Consider the following 27439-nt stretch of genomic DNA (forward strand, 5'->3'; position numbering starts at 1 on the left):
AATCACGACGTTTCGGAGGCAACACAAGCTTCCGTCTTATATATATATATATACGGAGTGGTAGCTCCTGCAATCTCTCATTTACTTGATACAGCTGTCGTGGCTGTGACGGTTCCACCTGAAGACGGAAGCATGTGTTGCCTCCGAAACGTCGTGATTTTTATTTTATTTTACTTTTATTAATTTTAATGTTTTACCTACGTGACTTTATCGAAAAAAACCTAAGAATATGAATCCTTGCAGTCACGAAAGCTTCAAATCTAGAATTATGGCCCCATTTAAAACCCCAAAATTATCCAAACTCATTGCCGCGGCGTCTGCTTCGAGCGTTTACTCCCAGCGCTCAGCGCGGCACAGACTCGTTGGCTGAGCCTCGCATCGCAGCTCCAGCACGTGATCGAAAACTGCCTCCCCCCCGCCCCCCATCGAGTCTGCCATTCCACATTCACGGACTCTTCTCTGTTCGAACGCAGCCAAGCGCCCACACTCGCAACAACAACAAACAACAACAACAACAAAAACCTCCCCATCGAGAGTGGTGCGCCACGAAAAATCCTCGCGGGATCACGCGAAACAACAACAACAAAAAACGATCAAAACGTCGGGTGGAGAAAAGTGTCGGGTGAGCCACGCGCCTCTGACAACGTCGCCGCGCCAGGAGGGAGGAATCGCTCTCATCGCCCAACGCCGCCCCGCTGGCGCTGTGCAGATCCAGAAGCCCGGGCAGGGAGCAGCGATCCGTTCAGGTCACCGTCGCTGATTTTAAAAAGCGAACAACAAAACAAAACCCCCTTGAATAATGTATGGATCTACTTTCTAAAGTGTAAATGAAAATACAACAACGCTTGTTTTTACTAATCGGGGTTTTCCCCTTTTTTCTGGCAACAAAACTGACACCTTTTGCAAGGAATCATGTCTACATTAACCACAATACCTGCAGTCAAATGCAAACAAAAAACAACACTCTGGTAATTTATGCATTGTCTTTGAAACTGATTGGTCCACACCAGAGTCAGCATTCTTTTTTATTTAATTTCATCATCGTGTCCTGCACATGCCAACAAGATTCAGACGAGGGCTTTTTCCGAAACTGATGTGATGTGAAACATCGCAACACGATTGCGATGTTCTTTATGAAGTGCGTCTGTGGGATGGTGGTAGGGAGGGGCATGTTTTGACTCGGTGAAATTTTTTTAGTGATCGAGAAATACAGAATAACAAAAAATCAGTAAATAATAATCATAATGTCAATGTTACGCGATGACTTGTATAAAGATAGCACCTACCTCGTCCGTGATTCTGATCTATGATGATGAATCCATCACTTTGAAGAGGAGTAGAAACGCCTATTACAGGGGTCTACTTCTATTGACAGCCTCTGAAATAACAATTGTGATACTGTAGCAGGATAATTATTATTTTATTATTTTTATAATCATCTTAGTAATATTCGTATTTTACTCCTGCTATTAATAGCTATCTGTAAAAATTTCGATTTAAAGCTTTTGTGACTGGATGGATTCATATTCTTGGTTCTTTCGGTAAAGTCACGTAGAAAGGAAATAATAAAATAATAAAAATATAACATTATCTTATTATGTTCTATTTTTATTATTTTATTATTTCCCTTCTACGTGACTTTACCCAAAGAACCAAGAATATTTGTAAAAACCTTGATTTTGAGGATTTTCATTTTAATTTACTGTCATTATCTTTTTTTTCTATAGCATGTGTTATTTACTTGCTTTTGGACTGTGTACTGTCCCCTTGTTTTATTTAGTCGCACTAAAACCGCATAAACATTGCATGTAAAAAAAAATAGCATTATATTTGGAGCTGGGTTGTAATAACAACTTGAATGGATGTAACATTTGGCTAGAAAACATCGAGATCCTCATTACAGCGATGCTAGTCAAACTTCTCCAACTGTAAATTCAAATGTTAACATTTGTAAGAATAAGTGATGAAACTTAACCCCAAATGAGAATTATTACGGAGTCTTGTTGATAAAAAAAAAGCTGACATCTCCAAGTTAAACAAGTTAATTAAAAGGAACACTCGCAAAAACGAACACCTGTTATTTTGCAGGTGAATAATTCAAGCTGACTCTGAAGGTGAATTCATGAAGTTAATTATAAAAGCAACAATCAAGCAAGCCGGAGGGTGGTGGCCATGCACGTGGCACCTAATTCAGCACTGGAGGCAGCAGCGAGTGTTTGTGGATCACACGAACATTTGCGAAACTCTCTTCCCGTGCGCGTCGCCATGAAGGCGGTACGGCAAAAACGGGGGGGACACCACACGTGTTTTCCGTCTGTGTGGGATAGAGCGTTGCTCCCTCACACGCGTGGGTTTTATCCCGGGTGCCCCGGTTTCCTCCCACGTGTAAGTACCCATTGGCGAATCACACCTTAACATGGAGAGAACCGCAGAGCTCGGGAAATTGTTGGTGCTGGCTCACTTTATTGCTGCCGCTGCTGCTGCTTTCAAGCAATCGATCAATCTTTATTTTACGTGCCAAAAACCTGTCACGACCTCGGCGGCTAACACACTGAAGTAAAATTGCCACCACGCGACAAAAAATAGAGTGCAGGCGTACGGAACGAATAGCCGAAGAAAAAAAACGAGCAGTCGAATAAACGAAATCAAACGAGTAATGCGTAAAAGAAACCGTTTCTTATTTCCCTTCTTAAGATGTTAAGACACTAATGGGAAGGCGAGTCTGGGAGCAGGCCACGGCATCGAGAGGCATTCGGCGGCGTTCCAGACGCTGGGGGGGGGGGGGGGGGCTGCACACTCGACGCCTTCGCGCGTGCCCAGCGTCGTTGGGCGAACAATCCTGGGCTGGGCACAGCAGGATCGCCGTTGCCGTGGATCGACGGAGCGGGCAGAACGTGCCCGAGGGTTGGAGGGCGATGTGGGTTGCCGGGTAGACGGATTGAGGGGGTAAGCCACGAAGTGTTTTGTATGTTAGAGAGGAGGAGCTACCTTGAATTGGGAAGGGTGGGCGTGATGTGTTCAAAACGGCGAACCCGCCCGATCATCCGCGCAGCAGCTGCATTCTGCACGAACTGGAGCCTCCTAATTGTTGCGTGAGGTTTAACGCGTAGACTTTCGCGACCAATATCATCCATGAGAGTTTTTTTGGGGTTAGACCGTGTATAAATATATAAATGTGTCGTTAAAACCCGCCACCACCCGACACAGCCAACTAGTAAGGGTTGTCACGTAAACAGAACGTGGCCAATTCGTCACTAGTACGGCACACCAGTGTGTTGGAGAGCCAAGCCACAACATTTACAAACTGAGTACGACGTTTCGCCAGTAATTACAACTAGCTTCATCAGGCGACAGACAGATTTGTGGAGAAGTCCACCTGTTTCGTTTGTTATACAGAGGCGTAGATGTGGTGACCACGCTTCTGCGCTCTTGCACAATGTGGGGAGGGGGGGGGGATTACTTAGTCAATGAACAATATGCATGTGTATTATGCGAGCCCTCTGAACTTGTCCTTCCTGCCTATTGTGTTTATTAAAATAGCTCTACCAACGGAAATCCCTATTGAAGTACGCTTCCCTTTGTAGGCATGCATTTAAATAATATATTATTTGATGATTCGCTTCCAAACGGCACTAAGACGGTAGCTATGCGAACGATTAAGACTAATTAGATAATTAATTCGTCTTGGTCAGTAGTAGCTAGAATTGAAAACTAGCTACGACTGGCCAAAACCAATTAGAGAATCTATCGAAATTGAAATAAATCAAAATAACTTTAACCGTTGGGATAGCTACCGTCTTAGTACTGCGTGGAAGCGAATCATCAGAGAAACAAGATGCCTCGCGCATGCGAGACATCTTGTTTCTATGAGATTGAGTGAACGAGTGAAACATTACTTTTTATTTTTGAAGTGGCTTCCAGGTGCCCCGCTGTGGCGCCCTGCAGCGGTCTCAATCACGGCAGAAGCCCTTCCCATCGCCGTTCAGGACGAGGTGGGTGACCCATGACCTCATTTACATCAAGGGCAGAGGGGTAGCTAGGGGGGGGGGGGGGTACATATGTCCCCGGGCGCCAAGGTAAAGGGGCGCCAAAAGGAGGCTTACAACGTGACATTATAACTTATTGCGGCGGGCGCGGCAGCCTGAAACTACTGCACAAATCTACACCTCAACCTATAAGTTTATATATCCCGCCACACACAGCCTACATGTCATGTAATTACATTTTGGTATGTGATTAAACGGGGGGGGGGGGGGGGCGCGCCAATTTTATAGTTCGTCCCCGGGCGCAAAATATCCTAGCTACGCCACTGATCAAGGGCGTCACTGTGGATAGATTAACTACCTTGCCTTGTATACAGGAGGTTGTGGGTTTGATCCCAACCCCGACGTCTGTATATTTGGAGTTTGCGTGTTCTCCCCATGGTCGTGTGGGTTTTTATCCGGGTTTTCCCTCCACATTTAGAAACGTGCGTTTAGAGTATTTGGCTGCAATAAATGTCAGCACGATAAGCAACTTCGTTGAGCTATCATTTGTGGCCAGGGGGCTTCTGAGAAAGAGCTGCACCGCTCAGTGGGCATTACCTGATACAAGTATAACCCGTAAAAACAAAGTTTTTCACTATAAATCCTTTATATGCGTGGCGGCTAGAGTCCTCTCGTCCTCTGGCTTGAGATGGCTGCCACCTATGGGTCAGATGATTGCATGGCAGCATTAAGCAATTGGTAATTAAATATACAATTTTTGTCCTAAAAAGTGTAAAATTTTGAAAAAAGATTTTCACGAACATTAGTTGTCACGCACAACGAGTCTGTGTGGAAAATGTCAGCTCGATTGGATCACGGGAAGTGGGTTAAAAAACGACCGAAAGATTTGCACGGTCCTAAGCAAGCAAGCAAGTGAACTTAATATAAAGGATTTAAAAATACAACATAGTTGACACGTACTGCGGTGCATTGTGGGAGCCGCTCCCACAATGCACCGCAGTTCACACAGCCCTCCGTGCACAGAGGTGGGAATTTGAAAAGCACAATGGTGGCAACTCTATTCTATATCCTCCAGGAGCCACACATTTTCGAGATGAATTTTTCTTCTTCTATATATATAACAGCAGAAGAGTTCAACAGTCACATTGCTCTGGGACATTCCATTAAATAATGGAATAAAGTAGCACCCAATTGCGTGGTTTCTTTTTAGTTTTGTACCTTCCTGGAATGTGATGCAACAAAAACAATGCTCATGTTTTTGCATTCTGTAGGCCACTGTCCATGAAGTTTAACATTAACAGCTTTATATACAAAGGGCCGCAGAGCTTGGGCTAATTGTTGGTGCTGGTTTACCGCATGGCTGCTCCCTTGCCGCTAGTCTGTGGTTCCTCTGAATCGCTCTCTCTCTCTGTACGAGAGTGAGCCAATACTGTGCGGGTACATTACTCGTAAACTTGATCATTATTAACAATGTATTATTTACCTACACTGATATATAACATCGTGTCAAATAATAGACATTGTGGGTATGCCTATGTTTTTTTGTAAATTGCAATATATATAAATTAAATGCATGGTAAAGTGGCCACTGATGTGCAGGCTTTATGATTTTTTTTATTTCAAATTAACTTTTTATAGTGTACTTAAAAAAATAAACATTTCTTTATTTAATTTCCCACCAGCCTTCAAATGGGTTGCCTGATTTTTGTTTTTATACAGCTGCAATCGAGCTGCTAGGTCTGCCAACGATTTTTAAATCCTTTATATTAAGTTCGCTTGCTTGCGTGCTTGCTTGCTTACGACCGTGCAAATCTTTCGGTCGTTTTTAACCCACTTCCCCTGATCCAATCGAGCTGACATTTTCCACACAGACTCGTTGTGACAGACAATTAATGTTCGTGAAAAAAAGAATAAAAAATGTTACACTTTTTAGGCAAAAATAAAAATATTTTACATTTATTCAAATAGAACTCATTCCTGGCTTTGGCTGAACGTCACAGTATAGGAGCCCAGAGCGTAACCCCCCCACAGGCCGTGGCGGAGTAGCGCAGTTGGTAGCGCCCTCGCTTCCCATGCCAAAGGTCGCGGGATCGATCCCCGCGTCCTCCACAGGCGAATATATTTTTAAATCCTTTATATTAAGTTCGCTTGCTTGCTTAGGACCGTGCAAATCTTTCGCTCGTTTTTTAACCCACTTCCCGTGATCCAATCGAGCTGACATTTTGCACACAGACTCGTTGTGTGTGACAATTAATTTTCGTGAAATTTTTTTTCCAAAATTTTACACTGTTTAGGGAAAACAAATTAAATATTTAATTACCAATTGCTTAATACTGGCAGACAATCATCTGACCCATAGATTGCAGCCATCTCAAGCCAGAGGACGAGAGGACTCTAGCCGCCACGCATATGAAGGATTTAGAGTGAAAAACTTTGTTTTTACGGGTTTACTTTTTTTGTTGCTCAAATCGGCATCAAACCGTTCAGAGTCACCGCACGCTTTGCTTGATGCGCGTGAACGCAATTTGTTAACGCTGCTTCGAGGGTGTCGAGCTTGGCTTGGACTCTCTCTGGCTACGTAAGAAAGAAGGGCAACACATACACACAACACTGCACCATAGACTAACACTGCACCCGTAGGTTAAACACCGCACCATAGATTCAACACCGATTAGCACGGTTGGCTACGTACGGTGAGAAAGAAGTACAACATACACACGTACTCACGTACTCTCACTTTGCGGCCACAACTCTGTGGAGTCGTCTTGCTCGGGGCCAGGTCCGACTCGAGCAGAGTTGACCACCCCACCTCCATTCGCGGCGATTTTCCTCGTCAGTTTGTACACAAAGACAAAGATCCCAGTATAGCCTGTAACAGACTGTTGGGGCAAGTGCTGTTAGCGACCAGCACCTATGAAGGCCGGCACGGCACACGAGGGGAGGGTGGCCGACACGACGCCCGCCGCCTTTGTCTCCCCGGTGGCGATGTTTACACACCGTACCAGGCACTCATTTGAGGCCGAGTCGACCTAGGGGAGGCCCAAGACCGGTATAGATAATCGTCACCGGTGTTGGCCGTGAGCGGGAATCGAACCCGGGTGGTCAGGTTGATAGCGCAGCGCGCTACCTGCTACACCACCGCACACACACACATCCATACGTCGTGATATCCAAGCATGTGTGCAATTTCCAAGTCCAGCCGCCGTCTATTTAATGACGGCAGCGAGCCCTGATGGTAAAGCTTGAGCTCTCTCCCGAAGGTACTCGTTTTAATTAGCGCAGATCATTGCTTGAATGTTGGGCACAATGCTTTTGAACTCAATTGACCTCCACCTTGCTTTATTCATAATAATGCTGATCATCATCATTATTATTATTATTGATAATTATAATGACACTTGTTTACTCGCTGAGCCTCGAAATAATCATCAACGTCACGCATGAGTGGTGCGTTATATAATTATATAAATCAGCCGTGAATTTATCCGTGTAACGAGAGTATCCTCTCCTGTTAGATCAGCAGTTCACCGGCAGTGATTGCGGCGAGCCTGATCCTGCTGATGAGACGTTGGGTGTTGAAACCCGGTCCAGAGGTTTGCCTGTCTTGAAACAACGCTGCTGAAACCGGCAACTCCCAGAATGCCGTGCGGCTGACGCATGAAGGGATATTTCTTTATATATGTCTACGTCGAGAGATGGATACGCATATTATGTCGTCACTGAGTCTCAAGCCTCAATTCTATGAGGGTCCTGCCAAGTTTTTTTACAGAAGGGGTTGCTGCTGCTGCTGCTGCTGCCGTTGTGTGTAATTCTAATTAAGTAATTTGCAGGTAATTATTCGGCGTTGCGGTGCTTTGAGCCAATACCAGCTACGGTGCGTGTGTTTATTTTTCCACTGTGGGAGTAAACCGGAGAGCCCAGATGAAACCCATGCAGAACAGGGTGGAAGAACACACACACACAGCATGAAAGGCCTGTGTCACCCTGCCATAATAATACTATCTATACTTGTGGTTAGAATGCCACAGCAGTCGTTCGAGTCATACAAAAGTGGCTTCGTCTCTGGTACCAGAGATTGCCAGTCAAGTTTGACGTTTATTTAACTTAACCAGATGATAACTCTAAATATTAGGATAGTCGCATTCGCAAGAATCGCCTGGGTCACCGAAATGTCTCAAAACAATGTAAATTAAGTACAACACGAATTAAGCGAGTGTAAAACAAGCCGAAAACAACCAAGTAGAAACGAGTGGGAAATAACTAAATATAAATCAGTGCAAAGACAACCTCGCGTGCGCTACAGGATAGGTCACAATGAGTACACTAAACATGAATCAACAGGAACGACAAATTATTTTCCCTCTAACGAAAATTGGCTCGGACAAATTACTTTTAAGCTGTTCATCGTATAATTAAGTTACAGAGACATTAACATGATTGAGGGTGATTATTGAGCGAGTAAGTAAACAGACGAGGGCACGTAGCAGTTCCAATTGCAAGAGCGGTTATCACACGGAATCGACAGTTTAGCATCGAATTGTTATTTATATGGCAGAGTAATCAGGGACAATTACGTTACAACTTTCAGTTGTTTGGGGCCTTAAACGTATCCTGGATGAAAAGCAGGTGAGTTGCATTTTTGTCCCAGGATCTTGAGCGGATCGCACCTGGAGATGAAAGCTCCCTAATGAACGCAAGCCATGTTGTTCTGTGAGATAAACGGAAATCTGCACACATTGAGACGTGCATAGTTTTGTAATGTGGCTAACTGTCAAGCACAGAAACTTCCTCTGGCTCAGGCAAGAATAAAGTCAGGTGAGTTCTCGTCGCAACTGTGGCTAGACGTTTCAATAAAAATAAATACTCATAAGGCTAATTTGACAATCTTATTTGAAACTAAAAATGAAACGTGTTAAAACTTGATTTGAAGCTTTCGTGACTGCAGGAATTACTCTTTGGTTCTTTCGGTAAAGTCGCATAGAAATAAAATTAGAAAATAGTATTCTATTATTTAATTTATTTTCTTCCTACGTGACTTTACCGAAAGAACTAAAGAGTGAAACGTATTCGTCAAACAACACCGTGGCCTTTCACGAAGCATGCGTAATTGGCAATGTTTCAGGCAACGAGCCTTATTCATGGCACGCAGAAGGAAGGGGAGTTTCAAGGAAACATTGCCGTGTAATTTACGAACTTGTTGAGCTCTTTTGTTTTTGTTAATCTGTGCTTCTGCACCACTGCCAATGGAGCAAATAATTTCGTTTACTTCAAACTCTGCCGGAACTTGGTAAGACACAAATGTGCGGTAAATTTCTGTTTGAGAATCTGGATCGCCGTGGATGGCAACAGTCATAATGCCGCATGTCCCCACGCTCAAGAAAGAGTGGGACCAGTGTCTACCTTAAGTGGTGGAAATTCCAAATTCATATGGTGGGAATGGTATATATATATATTTGATTGAACTCACTACATTCTAAATTGTGAGCTGAGTGCTCTGAAACCGTGGCACTTAGCCAACATTTCTTTTAGTAAAAAAAAGGCTATTTAGGTTACCTTGATACCCACGCAGGTAAACTTAGCATTTGTCTTGTGGGCAATGGTGATGTTGTACTTTATAGTAACTGTTGGCATGGAAATCCTCTGCACTAGTGGCTGGATCAAAACTGTCCACGTCAATCAACCTGCCCCATCGCTAACTATATCGACTGCCCTGGCTGTCCAGCGGCTACAATTTAGATTGAGACATTGATTACTTTACATGAAAACTATGCCGACATAGACATTGGTCATCATCAGTGATCTTCTTTTCTCCATTGCATATGATTTTAGTCAAGCTTGTCGGCTTTTGTGTAACAATTACACACTGCACACAATAGGAAATGAGGATTGTGAAATTTCGAAGCCAATTTCGCCCTCCAGTCTGTGCGGTGGCCTTGTAAGCTCAACACAGAAACCTCGTGAGCCTTCCCAGGCTGCTTGCTGGCAATGTGCCTGATTGTTTTTGGAGTCTCATGAGCCTTTTCTGTGAGTGGCAAATTTGTTTTGTACGACTTGCCCCCAGAATTTTGCATCTGGCATCAGTTTGCGGTACTCAAGTCGGAGTAGCTAAAAATGAGATTTGGGCCGTGATTATCTCCAATAATGGCCCAGAGCCCAATCTCTCCAACTAACAACCTCTGTTGGCTTTCCACAGAGTGGTAATTCATTTGTAAAACTCTGCAGGAATGATGGCTTTTAGTCAAGCCCTGACCATGAATTTGAACTTGCAATACTGCTGTTTTTTAGAAGAATATTCTGCTGCAGTTGCATCTGCTTTTTAAGCAAATTAATGGAGAAAATGTAACAAAAATGCAATCACTTCCAAAAAAACAACCCAGACTCCATGTTGGGTCAAGTGGTCTGAAGGTTACATTGCCCAGGTCGAGATGCCTTATCGCAGTTGTCAGTTTTTTTTTATAAATAGCTGCACTCTTTGCCATATTTTATTCATAATGTGACTCTCCTCCCATGGTGGTCCCCACAACATCGGCATCCCCCCCCCCCAAACGTTGACGTCAATCCCAGCGGTATGAAGAGAGGGGATTGCTCGCTAATGATGGAACCGTGATCCCAGGTGTGAAGATAGGGGACTGGTGGAGATGAGGAGACGGGACGAGGGGAGGTGGAGGGAATGGGAGAAGGGGCCGTGGGGATAAGAGTGGGCCGTCGGGCAGGAGTGAAGGGACGAGAGAGCTGTGGACGAAGCAGAGAGAGCTGTGGATGCAGGAGGGAGCCATGCGTGATGGAGGTAGAAACACAAGGACTGGCACCATCACCTGCCTCTGTGTATCGGTGAGTAGAGTGGCCGCTACAATAATATCAAATTGAGACTGCACACACAAGTGTGGTTTGTAAAGCGCTATTGTTGTTTTTTTCTAACTGCAAATTGCTAACCCGCCCGTGCTGGAAATCTGTGAAAAAAATCTTCAGAGCTCGTCGGATCCCTCCTCCTCCAGTCTAAATCAAGATTCAGAATTTACGTGACGGTGATGGGGATCCGGGGGGGGGGGGGAGGTAATTTGATATCTCAAAAACCTGATGTGATAGACAAAAAATGATGCCAGATTTGGAATCGGCACCCCACAATTACCTTAAACCGTTGTAATACCTTATGCCAGAAAAAGTGTGACCAGTGTAATTTATTCCGACATAGACATTGGTCATCATCAGTGATCTTCTTTTCTCCATTGCATATGATTTTAGTCAAGCTTGTCGGCTTTCACACCTCTGGTGTGTTGACATGTGGCCTTAGAACTGGCTTCTGGACACTCAATGAGGCCACAGTGCGGAAACGGGGAGATGGGGGGGGGAGTCTTGTGACTATCCCAGTAGGTCAGATATGAGGCCGTGACCCTGACCCAACGAGATCACACGGTTAGAGTGCAGCAACATCTCGCGGTGCATGGAAACGTCTTTGAAAAAACTATTATCTTTAAACATTTTGACTTGATGGTGAAATGAAAAATACGATTTACTTCCCTCAACTGCCACCTCGAGTTATTTCAGTATTCTGTAATGTGTGCACGAGGCTGAATTGCCTGAATCACACTGCAACTGTCTTTTATTCTTATTTTTTCTTCCTTATCCCCCCCCACCCCACCCACCCTCCCTGGCAGCCACAGGGACAAACTCGCTCCTAAATCCCGAGAACATTGGCAAATTATGGCGTTCGTCTGCTCAAAACAGCAACAGCGGTATGGGGCTCACGATTCAGCGAATGTGAATTCTACATCTTTTTTTTGCTCCTTCGCCTATCAAGCCAACGGGCAGAACCTTTTTGTTGACTTTCCACAAAAGGGTTACTTATTTCATTGACCCGAAAACCCCCAGAGGGAACAATGGGATGAGTCAATACCCAACTGGAATTTGAATGATCAAGTGTCCGAAAGACAACACCACCCAGCTGGATTAATGAAAACATTCAAAGGCAGTCAAACTGATTCCCACTCAATCAAGATTTGAGCCGTGCACGGCTTGCCTGTTTTATAGCCCTAAGCCATCATCATCAGCCATGTTCTCTCCACTGCTGGATTAAGGCATTCCCAAGCCTCCGTGATGTAACAATCCACTCCGCGCTCACACACAAACTGAATTCATCGCTCCATCTCCCCGCCTGCACGTTCTCGCAGATGCGCTCCGTCCGTCAGCTGCCGCTGTTATCATCCGTGACCATTCCCTCGGAGCGACATGTCCTGCCTGTGGAGCCTTTATGTTCGTGTTAATACCTCGTCTGAATGGTGCCATTACAACGGCACGCGTTCGCCGATCGATGCGTTCCTCTTTCTGCCCCTCGGTGTAATCCCGAGGCATGAATCTCTCCGCGCGTCTTCGCCGCGTACCCTTTCAGTTCCTTGGTCTTGTTTCCCGCTATTTGTGACCGTGTTTGCGGAAACGACGCGTCGTAGCAGCAGATCTCAAAAGACGTCCTCCTTTAGGCGCAATCATTCGGCTGTTTCTTCAAACTCGCTTTGGGCTTTGCAATAGATTTCCACGCCGCTTTCATTCACCTCTTTATTTCGTTGCTACATAGTTTTTAGTTGTTTACCTGCAATGGGCGGCCTTAGCATTGCTTTTCTGAAAGCTGAACTCGATGATGGTATGAGTGCTCCAATCCAGTGGAGCTACTGAAGTCAACAGGGCACTCCAAAATGTGTATATTCCTTCTCTACGGTAGTGCAACAATGAAAGGGACCCTTAGCCACTGGTAACATGGGGAGGGGAGGGGAAGTGGTGTGTTGGACGAATCTATCCATGACACAGCTAATGTTCACTACCTCGTGGAGTGGTACTCATTTATTCGAGGGTGGAATTGAAACTCACAAGATGCCGATTGTGAGTTCGTGTACTTTGACCACTAACAGACAGTACATTAACAGGACGGTGGTGGCTGTGGATGTGGCCTGTCATCCAGCGCTGTGGTTGGTGGCTCACTCCACGTGGTTTGTGATCCAGCACTGTGGAGGCAGCGAGGGTTGGTGGATCGCAAACAGATGTTGCGAAACTCCCTTCACGTGGGCGTCAAGGGGGTGCAATACCCGGGCTCACCAGGAGACGGCCTAAATGTGGACTTGACCTGTTCCATCTGTATGGGATCGAGTGTTTCCCCCTTGCGCCTGTGTTTTTTTTTTCCGGGGGCGCTCCAGCTTCCTCCCACATGTAAATACCCATTGATTGGCCGCTGACACGTCAATACACGGAGGACCCCAGAGCTTGGGCAATCACTGTGCGGCAGCACGTTAAACGTTCAAATTATTATTATTTCAACGTTGCCTCCTCCGACGTGAGTAGGGCAGTGAGCCCAATCAGCTTCCCGCTCCCCTACCCGGTGGGCACCAGGCATCGAGGCTTGTCATCCGCGCAACGTCGATGCCCCTTCTCCTCGTCGCTCGTGCTTTGTTAAAATAAATAAATAAAACTGTCATTATTATAATTATATTAAGTTGCCCGATGCTTGGTCTCCTGGTTCTGGTGTTTTTGAGCCACTGATAATGAACGCAACGGTGGCTCTGTGAGCTCAGGGGCACGGCACTGCGGGCTCTCACCCAGTATGACCCACAAATGCAATTATTCTTCAGCCAAGGCGCCATCAACGTTGGTTCCGCAGGTTGGCTTGGATGGCCTCCGTCAGCATGCCCTTTTGTCTAATTGCCGTATTAATTGTATAGAACGATCCTCTAGAGAGGGGGCTCCTTCGTATAAAGCAATCCCAAGGAAAATGGAAATCTCCTTCGTACCTTGATAGTCTGCGGCAAGCAGGTTGTGATCAATGTGTCTAATTGAACACATTTCCTCCGACATTTGGATACCTTCACCGCTTTAATTCGGCCGGTGCTTTGGCTTCATTGACGCAACAGTGGGTCTAGTGTTTGAGCATCCCACCCCAAATAAGGCTGCTTCACAATATCACCTGAGCAAGGGTGTCAAGGATTACCGTTGATGTGATGTACACATCATCATCATCATTGGACCTCCTTTGCCAGTACCAAAACACGAGAAGAGGTTTTCCCCTTTTTTGGCAAAAAAAACAGGTGTTGAGATGTTAAAACACCAAAATGAAACTTTTTTCAAGCAATCATGTCTGCATTAACCAGAATGAAAACATAAAACATACTCTGATAATATATGCATTGTCTTTGGAACTGATTGGTCCACACCAGAAACAGCTTTCTTTTAAGCTTAGTCTCAAAATGGTGTTAGACCAGAAGACGCCAAAAGGTGTACAGAACAAAGACAATGCACTGTCAGAGTAATGAGGGCTCGGGACATCATCTACATGATGGGACCTCCTTTGATGTACACAGTTTCATAATTAAATGATACTAGTCATGGGTCTTTACTTAATGACGGAATCTTCAAAAAACATCTCAATATTAAAAATTTGCAAAAGAGTCCCGGCATTGGAACGTCGGACACAATTCCTCTTCAATGAATTCCATAAGTAAACTATTTTTAACTACATCATGGGACCAGGTAAGGCCCACTGAGATATAGAGCTTTTTTTCAGAAGCGACTTGGCCAAAAATAATCGCTCAACAAAGTGTCTTATCACGTGGACATTGGCAGCATCAGCCAAATATTCTAAACGAGTGATGTTGATCATAAATGTGGAGGGAAAAAACAGAGGACCAGGAGAAAAAGCCACGTGACCACGGGGAGAGGGTCACAGCAAACTCAAAATATAATAAGAGATGATGAGACCTAATCCAAACTGAGTTGCTGGCAATTCGTAACCACCTCTCATGCCAAAGACCCACAAATCCGCACCACCAGGTTACGCTAAATATGCATGCCACACCGTGTCAATCTTTTTTTAATATTTAAGCGAGGTGCATAACATCAGAGCGGAACGTTGCTTAGCCAATTATAGGTACGCTTTTGTGGCAAACTGCACACCGTCTAATCTGTAGTAGCGCAAGGTGGAACTTGTGATCTTGCCTGTTAGAGCAAATGTGATTAGTTCATGTGATCACAAATGTTCTCCATTGATTGGCTGCACTGACCCCCTGTGCTCAGCTCGGGTGTCCGTATTGGGAAAGCAAACACATTTGGCTCTTCGGAGAATTGGATCCTGGTCCACGCTATCATTTATATAATTTTTCAATCTTTTGCAGTGGCATGGGCTGGATAAAGGTCAGTGTATAAAACAACCCCGCGAAAAATTGAATTCCCATCTCGAACAAACAAGGTCAGATGTGGACTCAATATTGAGCCATCAGAGTGATGTGTAAGAGCTCTTTATTAATACGCACGGCTATGCGGCGTCTAACTCGCGGGTAATTGAATTTGGCGTTGCAAAGTCACATCATGCCTTACGTGATGACGCGCGCAACAGGTCGTCCTTAGTTTCCGCTTCATCTTTTTCTGTCGTTGGGGGTTTTTTTTTAATAACAAAGCACAGAGCAAGGGCGACCGGTGTCTGGACATAACACCTCCGGTTAGCTACGTACCGTGCGATAGAAGATCAACATACATACAACCGGCTCAAACATACACAATGTGTAGGGAAAAAACCCGGAGGACCAGTATAAAAATCCACGTGACCACGGGGAAGAGGGTCATGCCAACTCCAAATACAATAAAGTGATGATGGGACATAAGCCGAAACGATTGTCTGGCAACTCCGAACCACTTCTCATCCCAGAGACCCACAGACCCCCACCCACAAATTACCACATCGTATGTATGCAACACTGCGTCCAGCAAAAGCCGGTATCTTTGTTTTACCAATACAGAAAAGCACAGAACAAGGACGACTGCCTTCCGGACAACACCTACGGTTGGCTATGTACGGCGCGAAAGAAGTTCAACATAGATACGTGCGTACAACTGGCACAAACATGCACAACCACAATAGTCCCGATTTGCGATCTAGGAAACAAACAGAAACGCTTGGGAAAAGGAATGGGAGAGATATGGCAGAACAGAGAAAGAGAGATATACAGGAAAGGAGAGATGTTATGGACAAACAGTACAACACAATTGGCCGGCAGTGGCTACGCACGCCTGAGGTTGGTGGGTCACACAACTGTTACGAAACTCGCATCCCGTGGGCGTCGAGACGTGGACTCCACATCTCCGTTCCATCGGTATGGGACAGAGTGTTGGCCCCGTCACGCGTGTGGGCTTTCCCCTGGTGTTCTGGATTCCTCCCACATGCAAAGACGCATTATTTGGCCGATCACACCTTAATATATAGAGGAACACAGAGCTTGGGCAAATGTCTTGGTGCCAGCTCATCGTGTGGCTGTCTTCCCGCTCGTTTGTGGTTCCTCCTCGCGCCTCTGTGAGTCCTCGTCTCCCGACGAGAGCGAGCGACCGCGAATTACAAGTTGACATCATTCGCCTGATCGCTAATTCTGGAGTGCGTCGACAAAAAGCGACCAAATTTACCTCTGGGCCACTCGCCATCCCCAAGGTCCGACGCCTGGGGGTGTTCAAGAGTGGATGTCTCGTGCATTAGACTCGGCCAGCACTCAATTGTTGGGCAGTTCACAAGTCTTCTATTGCCTCTGTGGTCGTGAGAGTGTAAGGGCACTAAAAGCGATGCGTGTAATGGTCGATCGTGCAAAGCCGAAATCAATGTGGGGACGACGGCCAAGTGGGCGTGTGTGCGAATTGAAGGAACCACGGATATCCCAAATAAAATATTGATAAAATGTGGTAATGTCCTCGTCAAGGTTTGTGGCTTTAGGGCTTAGCCAAAAACCTCGACTCAGAAACAACCTCTGCATATTTTGGTCTGAAGAGTCGGGGCAGTACGGCGTGTCCTGTTGTATGAGGATGGGGTGGGGGTGGATGGATGGTTTGGGGTGCGGGGTGCGGGGGGTGGATGGGGTGGAGGGATGGGGGGGATGGACGAGGATGGGGTGGGGTGGATGTTTGGGGAGGGGTCTGGGGGTGGAGGGATGGAGGGGGTGTGGTGGAGGGGTGGAGAGATGGATGGGGTGGGGGGTGGGGTGTGGGGGGTGGATGGGTGGAGGGGTGGAGGTTTGGGGGAGTGGAGGGGTGGAGGGAGCGTCCCTGCAAATGAGATGAAATAGATTTATGTATCCTGGCGGATCTATAGGGCGTAAAGAAATGCTCAATAAAAATTGGTTTATATTATATATATATACACATACTCCTCATGTGGCCAATAAAGCCATTGCCAAATTCCATTTTAATATATTTCGCTCCGAAAAATTATTAAATTGCGTGTTAAACGCGATTGTACAATGCCAGTTAAATTGAAGTGCTCCCTGGTCGCCACGCCTGTTCACGCTACCGTGGCGTTGAACGTCACGCAACAGGTTCATGTGTGTACGCCACTAACGACCACGTGTGCACACACAAAGTTGTTGGTGTGTATGTGTATGCGGTGCTGTAGCGGTGAGCTCATTGTGCCGCACACACGGCGGCTAGGGTTCGATTCCCGCTCATGGCCAACAGCATGATGACGATCAATTATCTGATTCGGTCCTGGGCCTCACCTAGGTCAACTCAAACCTCAAACGAGTACCCGGTGCGGTGTGTAATAATCATCGCCACTCGGGAGACAAAGGCGGCCAGGCGTGGTGCCTGTCCAACCCCTCCCTCCCCCATCCCGATGTGTACCGTGCCGGCCTTCATAAGTGCTCGCTAACAGCACTTGCCCCAAAAGTACTGCGAAGGGCTGTACGGGACATCTTTGTCCTTGTACTCGTGTCTTGAAATGTACATTGCGTGTCTTGGCCAGTTTCCGTGACAACTTTATCTCGTCTAAACTACAAAGTGGTTTCCACTGTCACGACCACCTAGCGTCAGCGGAGAATCCTGGCAGGGATAAAACATAAATATAAATAAAGTGTCCCCTCGTGAGCAAAGGACACCGTCAGATTTCTTCCAGTGTCCAGCTTAATGATCGTCAATCTCCTGCCCCCGAAGAAAGACGTCTCTCCTTCGCGGCGGCAGTTACATTGCTGCTTCGCACAATCCCCGCTGTGATTTTGGAGCCCTCTGAACTGGCTAATGGCTCGATGAAATGTAAATACTGTGGGCAATTTACAACGGGGTTGAGGTGGTCACATGTACTGCATTGTGGTGGGGTGGGGGGAGGGTGATTGGGACCTTTGTGCACAGCAGGAGGTGACTTGAGGCTTGAACCCGTGCTGCTTCATTGGCCCTGACATTGACACCAGTCCCCCCCACCCCACCCCCCCGAGTCACGTGTGGCCCCTTGCGACACAAAAACAAACTATACCGTACATTTAAAATAGAGGGGGGGATATGCTCCCCATATATGTATTTCAGTTTGTGCGCAAACAAATTGAGTGAAAGCAACAATGCTGAAACGTAGATTGAACGTCTAAGCCAAGAGAGGTGAAGATTGCATTTGGGCGGAGGAGCAACGGGGTGGGGGAGGGGGGGATATGATTGGAAGAAGGTTTCAGAGCCGTACGTTTAGATTTGGATGATATTTATTTCAGCAGGGAAGGGTCCAGTGAGCTGTTAGGCTCTATTTTACGGTACCGATGGCTCTACACGGTAGGGATCTTTAGTTACAATCATGGTGACAATTGGTCGCGACACCACAAAAAATAAGTGTCGGTACGTGCTTTTGCATGTTACAAGAATAGGGGAGTAGTATATTTAAAAAAACATTATTAAAAGGTTATTCTACTCGAACAAAAAATAAAGAAATAAAATAATCTGTCATTTTATTAAGCAACACAGTCAGTAACCGGGAACTTTAAAGTCTTATCCACACGGACTCGGGCTAACGCCTCTCAGCCGATGAAATTCTTTACTGCAGCGATTGTCTTTGAAGGAACCTGAGTTTCAGGAGTGAATGGAGGTCACTCGCCGTTGGCAACGATTGGATTCCCAAATTTCAATGCGGCAGCAGCCACCGAGCAGGAAATGTTCGTGATGTGTTATAGGTGATAAGAGCGGCGCTTGCCCTAGGTTTGCACAAGCATGCAGGGTGGTAGCGCAGTGATTAGCACCATTACACGCAGCCAAAATACGTTGATCCATGTCGCCGTGGAAATTAAATGTTGAAGATGCTGTGTGACATCAGATACCATGGGATGGCTTTTGTTTTCGAGTGCCATAGGTGGTCAGATCAATCTTAGAAGTATCTACGACTATATTATAACAACAACCCAACCACTGTTCCCCTGTCATAGCGATCGAGCCACTCAATATCTGGCTAATGGAAGAAACGAAACACAGAGTCCATCGATACAACAATTGTTCTCATGCCAACCCTCATCGAATTTCTGGTTGTTTTCAATGCGCTCCACTTTAAAATTCAGTCTTTCAACAATAACACAGTCAATATCTCTATACCTAATTTTTTCCCCCCCCATGAACAAGGACCATTTACCCAATAAATGTTAATAGTATGTTGCAGTTAAATGCCCGCTGTTTATAAGGCACTTTTTTATCAATCGGAATTAAGTTACGTTTTTTTCAACGTACCGGGGTTCGCGTTTTGCCGCAATAAAAAAACAAACTCGGTACCAAAGGGGGGGGGGGGGGGGAGCGAGCACTTCTGGCCAATGCCTCGCCGGGTAATCCTCCAGGCAGGTGTGACGAAGCAAGCGTTGAACGACACGTGACCTTGAACCCAGTCGGAAGGGGAGGCACTCATCACCGTTTACCGGAGATGTTCTCGAGATGGCGTTGAAATACGGTGGGTTTTTTTTGTTGAAGATTTGCTGGTCTATCCAGGATGTTTCTGTTGCACGTCGTAGCTTTAAGATGTTCTCTGTTCATATTTTTGTTTGTTGCGGTTGCACCCGACTCAAGAGCCGCATGGCTCACAGGGCTACTCCTAATAAATGAAACTTGAAACTTGAGCAGTGCGTACTTACAAGCCGTGAACGATGAACGTTGTACCTATTGGGTCAGCTTCACCCTTTCCCATTTCGATGTACGTCATCAGAAACCGACTCGGAAGGAAATGGCCCTGCCGGAGGTCGCGTGTGGCACAGAGTTTGGCGCCAGCGAGCGTAAAGTGCGATCGTGTCGCTACAGTTCTCCGCGGTGAGTACAACGCATTTCAAAACAGTGGCACGCCTTGCATGCAGGGATTGCGCTTTACGCAGTTCTGGGATTCGGTGATGAATGGTGGGGGGGGGGGGTGACGCCCATCACCCCCGTGACGTGCAGAACAGCAGGAATGCGACTATGGCATTGTTGTGTTTCCAACCTCTGGGAATCCAGTGCGCAATGCGCGGTGTGCGCGAAACTCGGGGTGCTCTTTCGAGATAGGCCTCACCGGCAGCGCTTGACACGAAGGTCACACGCGACGTGTGGGACATTTCCTCTTCTTCTCGTGGCCGGGATCCCTTTCATTAATCTATAAATACGTTTAGGGCTACACTCACTTCAGGCGTACAGACCGGTTCGCTTGCCAAAGTGCTTCTTTACGGAACAAATCTGCGGACTTGGTCAACCTACAAGCAACGTCACACCGTCACGAGGGCTTCATATTTCATCTTCTTGGTTCTTTCAGTAAAGTCACGTAGAATGGAAATAATGAAATAATAAAAATAAAACATAATCAAATAATTCTCACGACGGTTTGGCCACAACGCAAGCAGCCGTCCTCAGGTGAAGAACAGGTCTGTCGAGAAGACAGAGTCTGAATGACACACCCCAGGCTTGGAGCGTCTCTTTAAGCTGGGTTGGAGGGGGGGGAGAGCGCCTTGACAAAATAATTTGCATATCAAGATGAATTTAGCATATTTATGGAAAATGCAGATATGCGATTAGTACTACTTGTGAAATGCGTAGGAGGTGGGCGGGGGGTTTTCAAAGTCATATTATGCCCGTGCATTATGCAGGATTAGCAGCATCAAAGGGAGGGGATAGGGGTAGCATTAATAAAGGGAAGGAATGTTAATAGTATGTATGGATGGCTTCATAGTTGCCCAGTCGTAGCTGGGCCATCTTTATGACGCTGCGCACGAGGACGTGACGTTTGTCTGAACACCTCTGGTGCACGAAACGTACTCCGAGCAATTATCGCGGCACCGCTCGACATAAGAAATAGAATTCTACACCAGCTGCAAGCCAGCCAACTGGAATGACTAATTTCGCAATCTTCTCCTTCGTCTTGTGTTTTTTTCAGTCTCAAGCTGCGGGAACACAGAGGCACTTTAAAACTCGAAACTCAACATGCGGGACAGCGTGTCTCAGGCCGCGGAGTACGTGAATGATTGTGTAGGCACACGCGCGCGCGCGCACACAAGGGGAAACGCACATCGCTGTAATGAAAAGTGCCCGTTGAAAGTCAGAGTCTGCCGAAAGACACGATTATAGATTGCAGCAAGGACATGCATTATGTTTGTTGATTAACTGTGGATAACCCAACGAATAATAGAGTTCCATTGTAATGTATATGACTACATTAACACCACCCCACCCCCGCCTCTGGGTTTCTCACCTGACTGGCTCACAAGTGACGACATTTATCGCCTCTATTTAAAACCGAAACAGGAGGAATTGTGGCAGTCGCCTGATGATGCCGGTTGTTGTAATCACCGGCGAAACGTCATAGTACTCGGATGGTAAATGTAGTGGGTTTACTCTCCAACACGCCGGTTAGTGCTGAAGCAGTAACAAATTGCACGTTTTGTTTACGTGGCAAACCCTACTAATTGGCTGTGTCGGGTGGTGGCGGATTTAACAACACATTTATATTTACGCGATCTAACCCAAAGAAACCTCTATTGTGATTAAAAATCTTAGCTTAGCTGCATCACTGCGTGCATAATCCCCACACACGAACAGGGATAACATTCAAAGCCTGCATCAAGTGTACGCACGTGTGAATGTTGAACCTCTTTCGCGCCGTACTTCGGCAGTTGTGCTAATCGGAGGTGCGGGACACTTAGTAGCTGCTTACTTGTGGTACTGCCTTCAATAAAGGTGCCCCCCGGTCTGCTGCAAGCAAGGGTACCACCTAGCCATGGTCCATTGTCCGGGGCCGTGAGACGACTCTGCACTGCAGAGGGCAAGGGTCGGCATGATCCGTCCTCCCGCAACGGCGAGCACCGACTGTCGACCGAACCAACAATTTGCAAGTTGACACCTGCGGCTCCGTCAAAGGGTAGTGGAGAATGAGCGCCTCTCTCCTAGCCCCGTTACAGAGGCAGGCCGCAAGCAAGCGGCGCCACGGTGGCTAGGAGATGTTAACCTCCTCACCTTGTATGCAGGAGGGCGTGGGTTTGATCCCGACCCTGACGCCTGCTTAATATTTGGAGTGTGCGTGTTCTCCCCGTGGTCACGTGGGTTTTATTCTGGGTCCTCCGGTTTTTCCCTCCACATTTAGAATGAACGTGCATTCAGAGTATTTGGCTACTGCTATATATTTCCAAGTGATAAGCCACCTTGTTAAGCTATCATTTGTGGCCAGGTCGCTTCTGAAAAAGAGTTACATAGCTCAGTGGGTCTTACCTGGTAAAAAAATAAAATAGTATATATGCCCCGAACACTTCGTTCTGACACCGAGACGTTTTGTGGCACTGCATGTTCCGTTTTTCACATTGGTGCTCTCTGACCCCAGGGCACAGATGCCCCGCCCACTTCGTTGCACCGCCGGAGTGCTTGTGCCACGCCCATTTTTTAACCTTTATAAACGGTTGCCTTTGGTGACCTTTCCCCTCTTTCCTCCTGAAGACGGTCGCTTGTGTTGTGATCGAAACGTCGTGGTTTTTATATTTTTTACCAAAAGAACCAAGAATAAGTCTACATTATAGACTGCCAGTACGCTCACTCAGGTTAAGAACCAGGCTACAGTCTACATTATAGACTGCCAGTATTCTCACTCAATTTAATAACCATTGCTACAGTCTACATTATAGACTGCCAATACGCTCACCAAGCTTTAAAAACCAGACTACAGTCTACATTGTAGACTGTCAGTTCACTTACCGAGGTTAAGAACCAGGCTACAGTCTACATTAGTGTTTTTGTTTTTATTACTTTTTTTAATTCACTTTTATTTTTTATTATTATTTTTATATCTACGTGACTTTACCGAAAGAAACAAAGAATAAAAATAGTAATCGTTTAGTAAATAGTATGCACGATTTCCAGAGAAATGTGCACCGAAAATGTTTACTTATATTTATTTAAATAACTTGAATATCTGTCAGCCCCTTTGTCGATGTATTGCTCATTGAAGGACTCCCCCCCCCCCCCCCCCCCCCCCATTGCGTGTCAGTCGTGGCTGTTTTATGGGGGATTTGACAACACTTTTCCACGCTGGTCAGGTTGGCGAAGGATGAGGGGGTGGAGAGATGGGGCCGGACTACTCATATTAGCCAGGTTCAGGAACTGCTGTGAAACACTGTGACATCCCTGCACGAATATAGATATGAAGAGTTGCGCATATTAAGCTTATGACCAGTCCCTGCTCAACATGAAACATACTGAATGTATGCGGAGTGTCGCGGAAGAGATCGGAGAGCTACCCTTCGTTCCGTGACAATTTTCAGAATTAATTTGACACCGACCCCTTGACCTTAAAACCCCATGCAGCTGAGAATTAATCCAAGCCAATTATGGTCGTGTGATGGTCCGAGAGTTAAAACACTCTGTGTAGGGGATTGGCCAAAGGGGTTCAAATTAAATCGTTGGAGAAGAGACATAAACTGCAGAAATGACGGCAATAGTGAGCTCTGTGACATTGTGCTTTGGCCTTTTCACCTAAAAACCAATTATCTATGCAAGAGATTGCAGAGCTAAGAATCGTGAAGGGGGTGGCCGTGCAATTGTGGCCTGCGTCAGGCACTCGGGCAACCGGGCAGCAGAGGAAGGACTTATTTCACGTAACCGTCTAAAGATGATCCAAATAATTAACAACGACGTAAGGTAGAGTAATCCTTAAAACATTTCCACTTTAATAAATGTCAGCGCTAATAATTCAACGCAATGCAGCGTTGCGCGCATCCGTGCACTCGGAGATGAAGATTGCCATGGATGAAATGAATTTCCCAGCAGTGAATGTTACATTGTATGTATGCTGAACTTATTTCGCACCATACGTAGTCAACCTTGCTGATCGGAGGTGCGATTTAACGCGCTACGCTAGAGGCAAATAGCATGCGGCTTGTGTGAACCCTGAGTGTCGCGTTTCACTTGATAGTAAGTTACATCAGGTGACCTGTAATGGCGGATATCAGAACTATGAGCTACACCAACTGAGATCCTCGCTTTTGACTCTTAGTTAAGTCACCACATGGTTAAATAAGGTTTACAAATATATCGGGATCAGAGTATTTGTTTTATGCCGGAGCAATCCGATGAGGTTCCTTTTCACAGATGATAGCACTGACGAAATACACACGTAATTGGCAAGCTATAGGTCTAGGGTTCTATTCTGTTACACAATTTCTGAGCAAAAGTCAAAAAGGCGGTCAGCAACAAAAAGCACCATCAACGTTGTAAAAAAAATAAGAGTCTAAAGAACGACTTTGAATATATCAATGTTATAATAGCTTGGGAAAAAAAGAAGGGCATTTATAATTGGAGCAGTGCAAAGGGAGGAAGCAAGAAGAGAGAGGTTTCGTGACCTGCAGCGTGATGGTTGAACACAGTATGTGAATGTGATGTTATGCACAATCACAGCACACGAGGTTTGACTTCTATGCGAGCTTTCCTGGGTGGCAAAATGTGAACTCCCTCACTTCGCATGCAGGAGGTTGTGGGTTCTATGCCGACCCTGACACCTGTATATTCGGAGTTTGCATGGTTTTTTGTAGTCGCGTGGGATTTCCTGCGGGTCCTCTGGTTTTACCTCCACATCTAGAAACACGTGCTTATAATGCTTGGCTGCTATAAATTTCTACATGATAAGCCACTTCGTAGAGCTATTATTTGTGGCCAGGTCGCTTCTGAAAAGGAGCCACATAGCTCAGTGATCCTGACCTGGTGAAATAAAAAAATAGTTTTTTTGTTATTTTGTTTTAGCATGATCTAAAAGGACAACTATAATATTTCTTTCAGGCGGTTGAGCCCAGATGATTGCGTCAGGAATAGTGGAGTGAATTTCCACGCGATGGACACTTTCTGCAGGGTACGTACGGGTGTGTGGTCGAGTTGGACGGACGCCAAACGCAGTTCCCCAAATTCTTAAAGTGGTTCTGCAATTTCTACTTCTGGGGGGCGGTTTCTGTCACGTGCGTTGTTAGCATTCCAATTAGAATTGTGATTTTCTTCAGACGTTACACCAATAGAAGAAATGGCACGTAATAGGGGTGTTTTTTATGTTTAAATATATATTTTTAAACTCAGTTCTACAAGGATATTTTAATGAGTTCTTGTAGCAGTCACACATTCAAACTTTTTTACAAATTGCTAAAATATTTAACAAGCAAATACAAATTTTAAGCTCCGGTGCTGCTTTACGGAAAGCAAGGGTGACAAAAAGAACAAATAAACATCACAAGAACAATTGGCATGAAAAAATGTTGCCTTGCCATGACGGGTAATGTAACAAACTCATTCAACCACATGCCACATTGAAGCGAACATTGCAAAGACACGTGGATTAAAATGGAAACGAACAGGCGTATGATTATTGCCATTAAACACCTCAAAACCGTCATCATTACTACCCTCTCAAAACAAGAAGGTATGTTTTGGGCTAATGTATCGTTGTGGGGAGAATATCCTTTCCTCGTAGTTACAGGACAGCTTCATATTAGACTCATAATTAGAGAACACCACCATTTTACAATGTGTTTTTACCGACATACACCGGTACATTTTTAGATGCCATGATATGTGTAGAGTCGTTGCATAACTACAACAAAGTTTTTTTTGGATTAGATCGCGTAAATATAAATGTGGCGTTAAACCCACCACCACCCGACAGAGCCAATCGGTAGGGCCTGTCACGTGAACAAAACGTGCCAAATCGTTGCTAGTACAGCAACACTGCTGTGTTGTTCGCCAACACACTGGTGTGTTAGCGATGCGAACCCACCACATGACGCTCCCAGAATTAAATGTCATATTTCGCCACTCGTCCCTGGACGCGAGCACACGAAGGGGAGAGTGAAACGGCTAATAACCGCCCCAATCACCAGTCTCTCTTTCGCAAAAGGGCCGCTGGTCACACACGCCTGATAGCAATCAGCGGGCAGGCGAGTCTGGCCGTCGCGAATACAGAACAAGCGCGTGTGTTCATATTCTTTGGGTCTTTCGGTAAAGTCACGCAGATAGGTTCAAATTAATACAAAATAAAAAGAACAAAAACTACGACGTTTCGATCGCAACACAAGCGATCGTCATCAGCAGTAGGAGAAAATCCGATCTTACATTAACATGCTAATTTTTCACATTAACGTCACTAACCCACCCACTTCGTTTATGAGCCGTGGGCTATACCCATTGTAAACCTTTAAAGACAGCCTGCCTTCAGCAGCTTTCCCCCTGTTTTTACCCCTGATGACGATCGCTTGTGTTGTGATCGAAACGTCGTAGTTATTGTAATTTTATTTATGCTAATTTGAAACCTATCTACGTGACTTTACCGAAAGACCCAAAGAGTATGAATTCCTGCAGTCACGAAAGCTTTAAGTGACGATTCAAGCGCGGGTGTGTGCATAACTCACAGATAACAGCGCCAGCCGTGGTGCACGAGGGATGGCACGTTGGCGTGTGGGGTGGTTGGAGATGAGATCAGCGGCAGTGGCGAAAGCAGGAGGAGTGCTGCAAGGTGTTTGCCTGGGAGAGGTGGAAAGGGAGAGGCAGAACGGGGCTTCTAGGAAAAGCGCGACGGGCGAGAAAAAAGAACGCGCATCCGGAACGACCCTACACGTGAAAAATATTCTACGCGCCTCGAACGGACGTGTGTAGATGCAATGATGACCGCATTTATTGTTTTGCATGAGGTAGAAAGGCACCGACTTAAAATGTCACCGTTGGAAGCAAATGTGCAAGCGTGTTAAATTTTACGTACAAAATGCGAATGCCGTGCACTCTGGGAAGAAAAATGTCATCGTTGAGGATAAACAAGGCCCGGTTGTGTGGATGGAGGTTGGCTTCTCTTTTAATCACCAACGTTGCTTTCACGCCTTCGTCGCTTTCCGCTTGTGCTTGTTAAGCAGTGCCAATATTTTATTCCAAGTCATATACTTATTAAGCTGGCCCTTAATGATGAAATATTTTAATTAAAATGCATGAAATTGAAACCCCTGGCCTACGCCTGTACAAGTGGCTGTCGCTAATCTAGAGTTGGCGTGTCACACACATGTGATGATGGTTGTAGTAATAATAATGATAATACTTTCATTTTATGTAGCGTCATTAATGCCAACAGCATCCCACAATGCTGTACATTAATTATATATATAAGGACCAAATCCCATACACCCGGTTGGTTATGCGCGGCGCGAAAGAAGCCCAACACACACACAAGCAGACCGAGCAAGTGA

General features: G+C 45.7%; 1 long non-coding RNA gene across 1 annotated transcript; it reads left to right on the plus strand.

Moving 5' to 3' along the window:
- The first annotated feature begins 2869 nt into the window (after positions 1-2869).
- LOC133355639 (uncharacterized) lies at positions 2870-22938 on the plus strand. Its single transcript, XR_009756716.1, has 4 exons — positions 2870-2946; positions 3912-3992; positions 19933-20033; positions 21124-22938. It is a non-coding gene; the product is annotated as an uncharacterized LOC133355639 (long non-coding RNA).
- The last annotated feature ends 4501 nt before the right edge of the window (positions 22939-27439 follow it).

This window comes from Lethenteron reissneri, chromosome 51, assembly GCF_015708825.2.
Source record: "Lethenteron reissneri isolate LAM-NWPU_2019-01 chromosome 51, ASM1570882v1, whole genome shotgun sequence".
NCBI lineage: Eukaryota > Metazoa > Chordata > Hyperoartia > Petromyzontiformes > Petromyzontidae > Lethenteron > Lethenteron reissneri.